General features: G+C 41.8%; 1 protein-coding gene across 2 annotated transcripts in view; it reads left to right on the plus strand.

Annotated features, from left to right (window-relative positions):
* Positions 1–16,293, plus strand: part of galnt14 (UDP-N-acetyl-alpha-D-galactosamine:polypeptide N-acetylgalactosaminyltransferase 14 (GalNAc-T14)) — a 244,046-nt gene that overhangs the window by 13,853 nt on the left and 213,900 nt on the right. The window lies entirely within an intron of this gene.

Here is a 16,293-nt window from a genome sequence, read left to right on the forward strand (position 1 = left end):
TACAGCAGCTGTGGGGAATATTGACTTACCTGTGAGGCTTGGTCACTGAAGGCCATATGTGTTTTTAGTGAAAGTGGAGCATTGCAAAGGTAGAAAAGCAGTGGTATCGAAACTCTGGAAAGAATTCATTTGCATTTGTGATTTGGATTAACTGAAGTTGGGGGGGGATCCATCTGTTATTTCATTTTTTTGTGAATATCAACAACAGAATATTGTTTATTTAATCATATTTAATTAAAATTTCGTTATTTGGTGCAGTTTCTATGTTCCCCCCAATAATTCTCAGAACCTTCAGAAGTTAATTTTCATTTCAAATTTTGACATTTTAGCTTTTTGCTTTGAAAAGTGTTTTTTTTCTCCCAGCGAGAATTGCAACTTCTTTACTTGTTTAGCAGAAATGGTACAAAGAAATATTGTTACATAAGCATTCATATGTAACAAATGCAATGTGCAGTATTTAAGCCATGTGGCCCTAATTTCAACCCTTTATCTCTCTCACCCACAAAAATGACATCTGATGACCTCCCCTGTACCCTTAATTACGTGTTTTTGACACCACAGGATATTACGATAAAGATGTGCATAGTTTCCGAGTTTTTCCAAGGGTAGTTGCGTAGGCAGAGGTAACCCTCAGTAACTTCTGATGCAAACCCAGCAGGCCTTAAATATGACAGAAACTGCTCAGTTCAGAAAAGAGCTTTAAGGGATATTCCTAGTATGATTTCAAGGGGTAAAGAGTCAATATGGAGGGCCTTTTTCCAATATAGAACTTCACCCTTTACTGTATATACATATTCTTCACATCATAAAGTGTTGATTTAAATTTCTATTGGTGTGATGTTTTGAATAAATGTCTCTCAGAAACTGTTCTTTACCTAATTACATTTCCAACGAATGCACATTTTACTCATATACATGTATCTGACAGCTTCAACTAATGTTTGTTTTTTTTACTTACAATTTTTCACTGACTACATAGTCTTCACTTCAGAGGTTATTGGACAGCAGCTTTCAGCTAAATTAGCATTTGATCAGATGTTATACAAAGAAAGGGAATTTGCCATCACCATACAATTCCTGAAATGAGAAGCATGTTTCTCTCAACAGCACAAGAAAAGGCGTTTAGCATTTTCCCCTCCTAATTCCTTCCTACGTTATAAATGGTAAATGATTCAGAAGCTTCAAAAAAAAAAGGGAAAAAAGCAAGAATCAGCATACATTGGATTTTTTTTTTTTTAGATGGGGATGCGGTATAATCAAGCATCTTTGACTGCAAAATTATCCATGTACTCTGTATGTGTGTGTGTCTGTGTTTCTCTTACACACACAAACATACAGATAAACAGAGGCTGGGAAAGGCTCGAAGGTTTGATTATGTCATCATGCAGGCTCAGCAGGACAGTGTCAGTAAATCATAACTTTACATGTACCGACATTTCATTTATAATTCATATGATGGTCATGTAGGCGTCAGTTTGGGTTCCGCTTTGCGAGTGTGTCTCTTCACTTGTGCTACACATACTTGGGTTGTGTCTGTGTGTATCTGTGTGCAATGGAAATTAACTGTCACTGATAAGAGATGCACCACTTTGTCACGCTACACAACAGACGCCTTTGTGTGTGTTAGGGTTACGGTTTTGTGTGTGTGTGTGTTTCTGAAAAAGATGTTGCCATGGATTTAACTAATTTGGTTACTGTCGCTTTCCACAATGACTTGACTTTTTAATGTAATATATAAATCAGGCTCTTGATTTCTTGTTTGAATATGGGGATTAGAGAACAAGATTCACACAGCTGTTGAAAGAACATGATGTCTTAATAATCAAGATAAACAAGTTGTGTATGTATGGCAAAAGGGTTTTGAATAAATTCTGACTGAAAAAGTTTCAAATTTTAAAACTTGAATTAAATATGATGTTAAACAAAAAACCTAGAAGGAATTTTTGCTACTTGGTAGCCCTGTTGGTAACACCTTCAGGTTGTTATTTTAATATAAGACTGTAGATCTGAAGGACAACATGGTGCTAAACTTAATAATCACATGGATTTAAAACCTGTGTGGAAAGAATCATGAATCAGATCTGACAACTTCTTAAAGTTTCTAAAGTTTCATGACAGCAGAGCTTAATATATGGCTCAGTCCACGGTGATGCCACGATCAACATTTTGAACAGAGTACTTGAACAGATGCTTCAGAAACCATTATGCTTGCATAGAAATCCGATTGGTATTGGTTGTTCTTGGTTTTGCTGTTTTAAAGTTTTGCTGTAAAGTGTATTTTGGCATAGTGTTGGTTTCTATTCTACAAATGTTGCTGTCTTTCCTGAAGACAACTTCATCCTGGGGTTGGATGTAACCTACCTCCACTTTCTTGGCCTGGCACCAAAGATGATCCTCCTTATACCACTGTGACCTTAGTGGTAATTGTAATTAGAACCTGCAGCAGCTTGAGAACTGATCATTCATGGTCAAGACAGTAACAGTCACCTGCACTGACTGGACAGCAGCTGTTACACAGTGCAAGGGAAATAAAATATTTGCAGAAAGAAACATTTAAGAACACCTCTTCAGGGCACACAAGGATGCATGTACATACTTAAACACTAAATGTTTAATGAGGTTATATATTAAAGAAGTGCAACTATAACTTTTCCATATATTTTCATGTAGACATTTTTTTTCCTCATTCAGAGGTGTTGATCCATTCTAGCCATGAGAAAGAATTGTGGTTTAAAGCACTTCCACATCAGCTGTACTTTTCACACTATGTCCCTGTTTTATTTTCAGTCTGTGGTTTTGTGTTTTTAGCCTGGCCTGCAGCTCCTAACCTTTTCTGAATAGCTAGTGTTGCACTGATCAGGAGGCAGGCAGACACCTCTGTATTGTTAAATGAACACTACGTGTAACATGTTTTTAGGCCAGAAAAAGCAGTACACAACATAGGCAAGTCAAAACCCTTCATGCCTTCATGGGTTACTGCAGTACCACATTATACCTTGATATTACGCTAACTGAGGTGTGCCAGATTAAACAGGATTGCATCTGGAAAATCAGTGGCAACAGGTGTTATGGAGTAATTAATCCAATTATGAAATTTTGGTTCAAATCCTCAGTATGTATGGAGGAAGTCAGGATAGAGGTACAACAATGAGTGTCTACAGCCATGTTTAAAACAAAGTAAAGGCTCTATCTCTGTTTAGGGTTGTATTTTAGCCCATTTTTATTGCCAACTTGTTGCTTTGTGGAATGTAACAGATTGGCAATGGCTTTGTTTTTTCAGCCTGATAATGATGCCAAGCAGCACTGCCAGTGCAGTAAAAGCATACCTGGATAGTTTTTTGTTGTGCGTTTTTTCTTTTGGTCATGGATTGGCCTCCCCAGAGCCCAGACCTCAGCATTACTTAAGTAGTGTTGGATCATCTCAACAGGGAATTGAACAAAAGACAGAAACATCCAAAGAAGAGCTTTGGATGTCCTTCAAGAACCCTGGAGAATGATTTCCAGTGAACGCTTAAAGAAATTACAAGAAAGCTCGTCTAGGAGAGTTCAGGCTGTGCTGAAAAACAAAGATGGCCATACTAACTATTGACTTTCAAGCTTTTTTCCTAAAAAATATAAAGAAATGAAGGATGGTTCATGACTTTTGCACAGTACTATATCCTCTGATATCCTGTGTTAAACTTGACTCCTGCCAGCAACCAGCTTATTTTGTGAATGTCAAATTAGCCTGAGTGAAAAAAGGTGTGTGTGTGTGGGAGGGAGGCAAAGGGAGAGAGTGTGTGTGTGAATAGGGCAGTAATTGTCTACTGCCATTTCTGTGAGTGTATATGTGTGTGTGCGTTGGTGCAAAAATTGTAATTCTCACCTTGATGCATGTAAGATTGAGCCATCAATCTAGTTTATAGAGAGCGGAGGGTAAAATGAGGATAAAGAGAGTGGGGGAGAAAGATAACAGAGAGGGAGAGTGTGTCATGGTCCTGGGCCATGTGGGCCCAGTATTCTTAGTTTTCATGCATTTCTGTATTTTGTTCCTTATTTAGGCCATGTTTTCTGAGTTGCCCTGTTGTGTTGTTCCCTAAGTGTTTTCCCTTCATGGCTCTTCCCCCCTGTGTGCCCTCTATGTATTGATGAGCCCTCGTCTCCCCTTGTGGTTGTTTCATGTTTCCCCAGCCCGTTATGTCGGTGTTTTCCCCATGCTCTCTCTCCTCCTGTCGGAACCTCTGCCTCTACATGTCATGTTCAGTTCACCCCGCCCTGTCTCGTTATGGTTATCTGTGTCACCTGTGTTCCCCGTGTGTTCCCACTTTCCTCGTTAACCCTCTGTGTATTTCTGTCTGCGTCTTCCTCTGTTCGGCGTCGCGTTCTCCCTCATGTTGTGTGGATCTCCCTGTGTCTCTCCGCGTATGTTAGTTTACTTTTCCCAGTTTAGTTTGTATTTCCTATGTTCTGCCATTCCAGCATTAAAGCTGTGATTTTGAGTTCATCCCCGTGTCTGTGAGTTTTGCTATTGGGTCCTTCTCCTGCCTGCCACACAACGTATCGTGACAGAGTGAGGGAGAGGAGGGGATACAAACGAAAGAGGAAAGTCAAAAACTAAGAGTCAAAGAGAGTGAGAACAAAGAAGGCTACAAAAAACGAAGAGCCAAACAGCAGCATTGACAGAAAAGTCGCAAAATCACAATATGAGAGAGAATAGAAAAGCTGATGAAGAATAAGAAAGATGGCACAAAAGGAAAGCGTGATGAGAAATGAGAAGAAAAATGAGAAGGAAAAAATAAGAAAAGACAAAAAATGGGATATATTGAGAGGATGTGAGGTAAAGAGAGACAAATGGATCCGCAGAAAGAGCCGACACACACGCACACTTGCACACACAAACAATGAGAACAACAGTGAGCCGACAGGGAGCAAATTAACTGGTTTAAAGCAGACAGAGTACAAGCTGTTTTCACTGTCACCAGTCATTTGTGCTCAATGTGTCATTTCTCCACTCAGTGCCAGTTACAGTCGGCTTCTCCTGTCACTGCCTCTGTGCGAGCACAAGCTAGTATCAGTACTTACACAGCATTGTGCGGTGAGCCATAGTATTTCATGCAAGAAGCCACCTAGCAGAGGACAGCCTTTCACGATGCTCATGTTTGCAAAGTTACAGCGATCATGTCTGGTGTATGTGTGATGATGTACAGTGCTGTGTGGACACAGCACAGTTTTACCGTGGAATAAATGTTGATTGAGCTGGAATATTATTATTATTTCTGTAACTCTACAACAGAAACTGAGTGCTGTGAAAACTGCTTACTGACTGGTTTGTGAAGTCCTCCATTGAAGCCTCAGCTTGATCACTTTGGCTGTTGCCGTCTTGTTCTTTTGAAATGAGATGCAATAAGTGAGGGTTGGCTCCATTGTCAGGTAGCTGTAGACTAAATCATTCTTCTAGTTCATCGATGTTACTCTTAGTAGACTGAATATGTTGTACTGGGGGGAAATTGTAAATTAGTATTTGAGACCAAAATACATGCGTTGTGAATTTTTCTTCTGAGATCATAAATCAAGCAAAAAGTTGGGTGGTTTTCCTGTTGTGTAAAAATCTGAGTTGCTGCAGGCTGGCCTCTCGAAAGAATGTAGATTTAAGATATTGCTGCATGACACAACTTTTTAAAGCTCAAAGTTACAGTGCTGTGCAAAAGTCTTGAGCCATCTGTCATTTCTTTATATTTTTCTGGGAAATGGGCTGGAGTAAAACATATGTGCAAACATACATGGGAATACAGTATATAAGGCAAAACAGTTTGTAATTTCTTTAGGTAGTCTTCAGGTAGAGTTAAAGCTCTTCTTTGGATGGATGGCGGCCTTTTAGTTTCTCTCAGATGATCCCACACTGCTTCAATAATGTTGAGGTCTGGGCTCTGGGGAAGACTGATAGTTTTTCGCTGTGTTCGGGATCACTGTCATGGTGAAAAATGAAGCTGTTGCCAATCAGTTTCCTCAGATTGTGTTGTATGATGGATTTGACAAAACCTTCAACACCACTGCTTGAAATACAGCAACAGGCCATAACAGAGCCTCGCGTTAGCTTCAGCCTCTTCACTCCTTTTTGTGCGCCCAGGTCCTTGAAGCTCTGCTCTGATTGCGTTAATGATCGTTGTTCTGGAGTGAAAATGTTTTCTTCGGTAAAGTCCAGCATTATTGAGTTTACTTTTAAGACTCCTTAAACTCATCTTTACACCATGCAAACTTAACATCGTGTTGTAACGTTGGGTTGTGTTGTGTGGTTGAGAAGAGGCGGCAAAACACCTAGCAGGCTAGGCGGAAGGATACACACCCACACTGGTATCAGTAATCCACGGTGGTTCTTTAATACGCATTCTTCAGCAACCATATAAAAGCCCGGCTGAACGGCTGCGGCTCAACAACAAAATGCCCAGCGTTCATACAACCCAAGCGTTGCAAACAAAGGTGTCTGGAGGGGTAAAACATAAAATCCGTCCCTCCTCATGTACTAGCGTGCAAGCACATGTCCACACCATCACAGAGAGAGAGAGCAGAGAGACCAGTGGCACACACTGATGACACCATCAACCCTCGACTTGGGTGTCTTAAAGGGACACCACACCATAGTGGCTGTTACATATTCCCCCCGGGTTAAACAAAGGCTGTCCCCAGCCGAACACAGCAAAGGTACAGTTCAAACTTAACCAGCCTCCATACATGGTCAGCAGGATAAGACGTTAAAACCAAAATAGGGGAATGTACAGTCCAAAATTGACAAACTGGCATACATGACAGTGTCCCACATGGTGAATGCCCATTCAAATAAATGTCAAAGAAAGAAAATAAACTTAGCATAGCCAGGACAATTGCAGAATGAAATTCCCTTTTTCTTTCATTGCGTTTCTTCTACTTCACAAACTTGCAACAGACAGCATAATATGTGAAAACAGTACCAGAAAGTACTGTAGAAAACCCAAACAACAGTCATGTTACAACAGTAACCAATACGAAATACATAAGAAAAAAAAATTCAAATTCAGGAACTATGGCAAAGCTGCATCGAACCCACGCCCAGGAAACGCAGGTCCACGCGCATCCAATGGAGCCACGACGAAGAGGCCAAACAGAGAACGGCGCCACAGTCCACAAACCACGCTGGGGCAGCTCCAGCCGCTGCCATGGAAATGCACCGCCGCGACCCTTTGATCCTCCCGACGTCCTCGTCCAGGCCAGCCTGGTCCGTTCCCGCGAAACATGGCGGACAGCCACTTTGCCGCGTCGTACCTTTTTATGTACCAATCATCAACTGCTCGAAGATACTGCATACTGAGGTCCAAGAGAAGATGTTCGGGCGCCATTTTGTAACGTTGGGTTGTGTTGTGTGGTTGAGAAGAGGCGGCAAAACACCTAGCAGGCTAGGCGGAAGGATACACACCCACACTGGTATCAGTAATCCACGGTGGTTCTTTAATACGCATTCTTCAGCAACCATATAAAAGCCCGGCTGAACGGCTGCGGCTCAACAACAAAATGCCCAGCGTTCATACAACCCAAGCGTTGCAAACAAAGGTGTCTGGAGGGGTAAAACATAAAATCCGTCCCTCCTCATGTACTAGCGTGCAAGCACATGTCCACACCATCACAGAGAGAGAGAGCAGAGAGACCAGTGGCACACACTGATGACACCATCAACCCTCGACTTGGGTGTCTTAAAGGGACACCACACCATAGTGGCTGTTACAGTGTCCACGATAACACCTGATGAACACCAATGAAGTGACCTTCACTGAAATATTGAATGCAGTACTGTAGGGTGTCTGATCCTGGTCTGTATCCCGCAAAAGCCCCAGAGACCGTCCACAGGAAGCACATAAAGCAGTGAAGAGGCTGAAGCTAACGCCCAAAACGGGCAGAACATTTTCCATTTATCTATGTAGTGCAGCGAGCACCGTCAGGGTAATAAATCTAACGAAGTGCTGTGAGGAGTTAGTTTCTAGACCAGGGGTGGGCAATCTCAGTCCACGAGGGCCGGTGTCCCTGCAGGTTTTAGATCTCACCTTGGGTCAACACACCTGAATCACATGATTAGTTCGTTACCAGGCCTCTGGAGAACTTCAGGACATGTTGGCTGTATCCCAATTCAGGGTCTGCAGCTGCATTTTAAGGCCGATTACGTCGCAGCGACGCGACGAAGACTGTTCCAATTCGAAGGCTGCTCGAAATGCGGCCCTCAAATGCGTCCTTCATTTCCCTGAATTTTAAGGACGTGGCGGTGTAGACTTCGTGGCCCAACATATCCCAGAATGCATAGCGCGGCGGTGGGTGTGGATTGGTGTGGATAATTTTGCCGAAAAAAAAAAAACGGCGGATGAGGGGCGCCCAAAGAGTAAACTTTAAGTAAGTACTGAATATTATGTCACTTATTTATGTGCAAATGTTTAATAATGAAGAACATTAAAACATTACTGTTGGCCACATGTCGGCAAAGTTACGTGACATTAGTGACGTTTGTACTAACTTGGTTTTAAAGCCTTTACTTTAAAATATACGCCGTTCAATAGCTGAGCTTAATCTTACAGAGAATGATCAAAGCTCATGTAGAAACAAACAAACAAGTGAACAAAGGATTTTCTCCTTCATTTCTGTCAAACAAAGCTGTATGAAAAGTTTCCAGCTGTTAGTATCATGGTTGCTAGGCACGGAGGCTAGACCGTCCCATTTCACAAGCCTCGCACTTCCAGCATTAGCGGTCTTTAAGTAGCCCTTGAGGACCGTTGAGGCTGCGTACTTTAAAGCTGCAGACCCTGAATTGGGATACAACCATTGAGGAGGTAATTTAGCCATTTAAATCAGCTGTGTTGGATCTAAAACCTGCAGGGACACCGGCCCTCGTTGACTGAGGCTGTATCCCAATTCAGGGTCTGCAGCCTTAAAGTACGCAGCCTCAACGATCCTCAAGGGCCACGTACTTAAAGACCGCTAATGCTGGAAGTGCGAGGCTTGTGAAATGGGACGGTCTTGCCTCCGTTGCGCTGCCCAGGTTGCCTAGCAACCATGATACTAACAGCTGGAAACGTGTCATACAGCTTTGTTTGACAGAAATGAAGGAGAAAATCTTTTATTCATTTGTTTGTTTGTTTCTACATGAGCTTTGATCACTCTCTGTAAGATTAAGCTCAGCTATTGAACGGCGTATATTTTAAAGTAAAGGCTTTAAAACCAAGTTAGTACAAACGTCACTAATGTTTCATAACTTTGCCGACATGTGGCCAACAGTAATGTTTTAATGTTCTTCGTTATTAAACATTTGCACATAAATAAGTGACATAATATTCAGTACTTAAAGTTTACTCTTCGGGCGCCCCTCATCCGCCATTTCGGCAAAATTATCCACACCCAAAGCCGCGCTATGCATTCTGGGATATGTTGGGCCACGAAGTCTACACCGCCACGTCCTTAAAATTCAGGGAAATGAAGGACGCATTTGAGGGCCGCATTTCGAGCAGCCTTCGAATTGGGACAGCCTTCGTCGCGTCGCGGTGACGTAATCGGCCTTAAAATGAGGCCTTTAAGGCTGCAGACCCTGAATTGGGATACAGCCTGAGATTGCCCCTGTTCTAGACGTTTGTTGACATCCCGCGTTTAGCTGCTGCTGCTTCTTCTGCCGCTAATTTAAAGACGCTTTACTGCCACCTGCTGGGCTGGAGTGTGGACCATGACGGTTTTAAGGCCTGGATATTTTCTTAAGAAAATCCCCGTGACATTTAAAAATCTGAACATCATTATCTCACCCATACTCTTTTGTAAAATCTCTTCAAACATTAACTGAACAGTACTTCTGTGAAAAGCCCTCGTTTAGCTGACTACAAATCACTTTTTTGTACTACAAATATAGAGTAAGCCTAATCGTTGAGTCACTTCTGGTATTTCAGACAATCCCTTTCCGTCAAGAGCCACTTGTTAATTTGTTGCAGACTTGTTAAAGTGTTTTCTTAAATGTTATTTTGTTCTTCCAACTTTGTTTTATTGATTTCAACAATGACATACAAAGTTAGCAACAGCTAAGTCAATCTTGATTTCAGAATAGTGGTATGTCCATTATACCCTCCAACCCCCCAACCCGAATTCTCCCCCTACCAGGTCCACACTAGACAAAACACCGCAGAGAACCAGTCTCTGCCCACACACACAAAAACCCCCCCCACAAACCCCCCCCCCCCCAACATCTCAGGACCCATACACATAACAAGCATAATCCCCAAAAAACAACAACAACCACAACCCCTCCCCCCCACCCCGCAACCAAACAAACAAACAAAAACAAAGCAAAAACAGAGAAAACAAAAGCAGTTATTATAGTTAGTTATAGTTATAATGTTATAGTTATAAAGTTATTTTGTTGTCAATTTTTTTATTTGGTTTTTTTTTTTATGTAAAAGTGTTTTCGGAAATGTTAATTTTTTGTTGATGTTGTAAATGTGATTTGCACTTCACAGCCACCGTAGTACGGACATTTGATGTAAAAATCTGCCAAACATGTGGAGCTACATGCTGTGGTGACCTGTTATGAATAAGGGGGCATTTGAAAGGAGCTTCTTTTTCTTTTCCTTTTTCTTTGCCAAAGTGTCTGTTTTGTGTTGACACAAAACCTTTCTATTGATTGAATGATGTGCCTTTTGATGATTTAATGATTCGTAGTTCGTAGGTTAAGTGGATTAATAAACAAAACAAGAAGCAGACCTTCAGAAAGCCATGAGAACTGTTGTTAAAGAGCATTTAAAAATACAATAGTCTGGCTCCTTGGAAGTTAAATCTAATGAAATGAGGGTCAAGACTTGCACACAGCAAACAGCACAATTTCCATGCATTTCTCTGTTACATAGCCAGCGTGCCATGTAACCTGCAGAGACTGAAAAGAGACTTTAAAATCTTGTCAAGTCTCAAGTCTGCAAAGTCTCATTTCACTAACCCTCTAAGACCTGAGGTGCATTTGTAACTTCAGAACTGAAGCAAATTCCGGCGCTTCACTCTGAAACTCGTGTTGCTTCAAAGCTGTCAGCTGTGAGGCCCAGACAGGAGAGTCTGCCGACTGCTGTACGTATTGCTGCGGTTGTCATCATCACCATTGCACTTTTCAAGCCGTTGCTGTTGTCACAGTTGTTGTTGTTGCTGGGGCTAATAGCAGATATATCCTCTCCATTAGCAGTTAATCTCCTTGCCAAGGGAGTGAAGAAAGCAATATTACCAGCGGGATTTAAACGAGCACTCCTATCATCTTTTTCCTCTTCCACCTTCTTCCAAACTCCCCTCTAAAAATGTAAAATTTTCATTCCTGCTCGGCAACAATGACACACACTCTCTCTCTCTCCCACACACTCACACAAACGTACACACACAATATTGCTTATTCCCCGGCTGACCCTTCTGCTTGGGGCCAATAAAGAAAGGGATTAGATTGAGAGCTCAGTGCACACAACAAACACACGCAGCTGCTGTCAAGACATTTAATAATGAATCTGTGTTGTTGTGATTTTGTCCTTGGATTTTTTTTTCAGCAAAGCCAGACTTCTATGTTATTAATTTTTATTACTTCTCCCGTTTGTTGTTCGATAACTGCGGCACCGTGTTTATGTCTGTGAGCATGTCGCTGCTCTTTCAACATCAATTTTAATTTCATTTTGTTGAAATACCAAAAATAATATTTCTTTGAACCACACTTGATGAAAACCAAAGGTGAACTGGAGAAAGGAAAGTATCTGTGTCTCTGCATGTGTGTCTTTGTGTGAGAGAAAAATAAAATAGAGAGGAGGTGACAGAGAAGAATAGAGGGAAAGAAGAATCACATTTTGTATTTTGTCTCTTCTCTTAAGTTTGTTTTTATTCATGGCTTTTGCACAGGGTGAATTATTGCTGTGCTTCCAGACGTCTGGCTCTGCAGTGTTTGCTAAGCATCCAAAACAACGTATTCACACTCCCAGGAATTTAGATTCACCAGCGAAAGTGGGTTTTGTGGGAGAAGGTGAGGAATTTTGAACAGCTGTGATTGGATAAATGGTTTCCAGGACTGTTGTCCACTGGGATATCTGGACAGATTAGGGACAGACAGAGAGGGAGCACAGTCTATCATTGACAGCTACTGCACCTGAATTGTAGATGGAGATGGTGTTATTGTAGAGTAGAAAGTGTGTGACAGTTTTCTTTGCATTCACAAATTAGAAATGGTCTTAATACTGAATACATTTACCAGCAGTGTACAGGAACAGGCCACCCTGTACACTGTTCTTTACCACCAAAGTAAAATCAAGAAACTGGTTCTTTCATAACTATTAAAACTCTTTTCTTGACTTTAGCAGCTTTTTCTCCAAAACGGTTGAATAGAACATATATGAACACACAATTAAGCAATCTGACAATCACTAAAATTAATTGGAAGATAGTATAAAAACAATGAAATGCAGTCATTGAAAATGACTAAAGAATGCTTATTTATGGAGTGGGACTGTGGTGAATCAGAATCAGAATTAGAATACTTTATTAATCCCTAGGAGAAATTTTTTTTCGTTACAGTGCTCCATTATAAACAAACATTAACAGAGACAGACAATACACTAACTAAGAATAGCACAATATATGCAGGCATATATATACATAAAAGTCACTTATTAATAAATAGCTGAAAAAGAGCATGTGCAAGAAGGGTGTAGCTGTTGCAGTAAACAGTGTGTTAAGTGGATGAGTTGTACAGAGAGATGGCCACAGGCAGGAAAGATTTCCTGTGTCGTTCAGTGGTGCTTTTCGGTAATCTCAGTCTCTCACTGAACGAGCTCCTGTGACTGACCAGCATGTCATGGAGTGGGTGGGAGGTGTTATCCAACATTGTCCTTATCGGACAACATCCGCCTCCATCCCCACAACATTACTGGCCTTACGAATCAGTTTATCGAGTCTGTTGGCATCTGCGACCCTCAGCCTGCTCCCCCAGCATGCAACAGCATAGAGGATCGCACTGGCCACAACAGACTCGTAGAAAATCCTGAGCATTTTCTGGCAGATGTTGAAGGACCTCAGCCGCCTCAAAAAATAGAGATGACTCTGGCCCTTCCTGTAAAGTGCTGTGGTGTTTGTAGCCCAGTCCAGTTTATTGTCAATGTGTACTCCAAGGTATTTATAGTTCTCCACAATGTCAACACTGACCCCCTGAATTGAAAGAGGGGTCAAGTGTTTCCTGGTCTTCCTGGAGTCCACTATCAATTCCTTGGTCTTTGCCACGTTGAGCTGCAGATGATTCTGCTCACATCACGTGACCAAGGAGTCGACCACAGCCCGGTACTCTGTCTCATCATCCTTGCTGATGCATCCAACTACCGTGGAGTCATCAGAAAACATCTGAAGATGGCAGGTCTCTGTGCAGTGGCTGAAGTCTGTGGTGTAGAAGGTGAAGAGGAAGGGGGAGAGGACAGTCCCCTGTGGTGCCCCTGTGTTGCTGATTACCTTGTCAGACACACACTGTGGGAGACGTACATATTGTGGTCTTCCTGTCAGGTAATCAACAATCCAGGACACCAGAGAAGCATCCACCTGCATCGCTGCTAACTTATCACCCAGGAGGGTCGGCCTGATGGTATTGAAAGCACTAGAAAAGTCAAAAAACATGACCCTCACAGTGCTCGCCAGCTGGTCCAGATGGGTGTAGACACGATTGAGCAGGTAGATGATGGCGTCCTCTGTTCCGAGACGAGGCTGATAAGCAAATTGAAGGGGATCCAGATGTGGTCTGACAATGGGTCGCAGCTGGTCCAGGATGAGCCTTTCCAGGGTCTTCATGATGTGGGAGGTCAATGCCAGTGAAGTTGTTAGCACTGCTTGATCATAGGTGAAATTGTGAGCATGAATGATTGTCTCTTGTTATTAGTAGTCCTGTGATCAATCTTGACACACTGGGTAAAGACAATCAGTCAAACAGAAAACCGGTTAAAACTCTGTCATGTTAACATCTACAAATACTGCTACCTTCTCTGAGCTTGAGCTCATTTAGGATGACTGTGATAAAATGGAAAAATGTCCTGTGATCACACAAAGTTTTATTCGTTATCTGTCCACGTTTGGTAAACCAACATCTGTGATGGTTTGGGAATGTAGAAGTGCACTGGCATGGGAAACTTGCACATCTGTAACGCTCTGTTAATGCTCACTGATATATCCAGGGCCTGGAGCGACAGATACCGCCCATATGAAGTTTGTATCAGGGACAAAAATGCCTAACCATGTTCTGCATGTTCTCCAACAGGATGGTGGAGTAGCAAGAGTTTCAGTGCTAAACTCACCTGTGTCCAGACTCGTTAACTGTTACAGACGTGTAGCCCATCATGAAACACATGAAAACCTGCTGAGTACTTGAAATTCTGTTTCCGTGTTGCTTTCCAAACTACAGCAGCTGGTCTCAGTAGTTCACAAACGCAGTGTAGTCAAAATAAAATGTCATGCAACACTGTGGGAAACAAGCAGAAACATGCAGCAGGCTCATTCATATATTTAAAATATTATCTGTCTTACCATGTAATATATTGACTTTGGTTTATATTGGCAAGTTTAATACAGTTTTGGTGATTTACACGACAGTAAATAGCGTTATTTACATTTTAAAGCTGTTTTGGAAACAGGATTGTTAGCAGTAGTATATCCTTAACCATTCATAAATCCCTTTGAGGACATACACTGATCTGGCATAACATTATGACCACTGACAGGTGAAGTGAAGAACACTGATTATCTCTTCACAATGGCACCTGGTAATGGGTGAGGTATATTAGCGAGCAAGTGAACATTTTTCCTCAAATTTGATGTGTTAGAAGCAGGAAAAATAGGTAAACATGAGGATTACACAGAGCATCCCAGTTTGTTGTGTAGGGTCTGCACAGCTACAGACCAGACAGTGTGCCCATGCTGACCCCTGTCCACCCCTGAAAGTGCCAGTAGTTGGCACATGAAGAGCAGAACTGGACCATGGAGCAAATGAAGAAGGTGGCCTAGTGTAATGAATGATGTATTAATTTTACATCACGTGGATACCTGGGAACATCTCACACCTGGATACACTGTAGGAAGAAGGCAGATTAATATTAGCTGGGAAACATTGGGTCCTGTCATTCATGTGGATGCTACTTTGACACAAACCACTTTCCTAAGCATTATTGCAGACCATGTCTCATTGGAACAATATTCCCTGATGGCTGTGGTCTCTTTCAGCAGGACAACACACCCTGCCACAAAACAAAAATGTTTCAGGAGTTGTTTGAGGAGCACAATGATGAGTTTGAGGTGCTGACAACCTCCAAATTCCACATATTTCAGCCCAATCGAGCATCTGTGGGATGTGCTGGACAAACAAGTGTGATACTAGTGCAACTAGTAACTAACTGACAGTATTCCAGTTGTTTCTGAATATATGTCAGGGTTATTTTGAAGAGTATTATGGTGTGTATGTTTATGCATAAATCTCCATGCTGAAGCTTCTCATATGTGTGTGAAGGGTAAAATGTGCATCTGTACAAGGTAATGTTTAAATTACATTCCATCTGTCACCTCATACATATGCATGCTGAAATACACACACGCATGCAAAAGATTGGCCTTGGCTGTTTTTCTTTACAGTTTTGAGCTCGGTTGAACAGACACGGAAAGCCTTGCAGGGCTGCGAAGAAAAATGCTTTAAATTCAAGGCAAATTTTTGATGTAGACACCTACAAATGCATTTTCTCTCTCTCTGTTTATCTCTTCCTCTCTCTACCACTCTCCTTTTTTCTCCTATGCTTTATGGTGGATGCATTTATCCCTGGTTCTTTTGGTGTGCCATGAATATGCAATGTGATCCTCTCTCGATCCCTGTGGGAACACTCTGCCTCATCTCAGCCCTACTGCCTACGCGGGGATGCCGGCGGTCAGAAATTGGGTTTTTGCTTGAGAGTAGCCACAATCTGGACCACGTACAGTTTCTGAAAGTTGCCAAACAGTGCTTCAGCTGTGACTCTTAAGGTTTGAATGAGAATAAATGTGTGTGTTTGGCTCTGAGGGCATCATACAGGAAGTTTTTTTTTTTTAAGTTTTTTTTTAAAAAGTTTGGAAAACCAACTATAGTAAGTAAGTAAGAGATAAGATAAGATAAGATAAGATAGAACTTTATTAATCCCTCGGGTGGGTTCCTCTGGGAAATTCGACTTCCAAAAAAAGCACAGCAACGACCAAAGTTACAGTTACAGAACTGTTATATATATATATACACACACACACACACACACACACACA

The sequence above is a fragment of the Aulonocara stuartgranti genome, assembly GCF_965226115.1.
Source record: "Aulonocara stuartgranti genome assembly, chromosome: 15".
NCBI lineage: Eukaryota > Metazoa > Chordata > Actinopteri > Cichliformes > Cichlidae > Aulonocara > Aulonocara stuartgranti.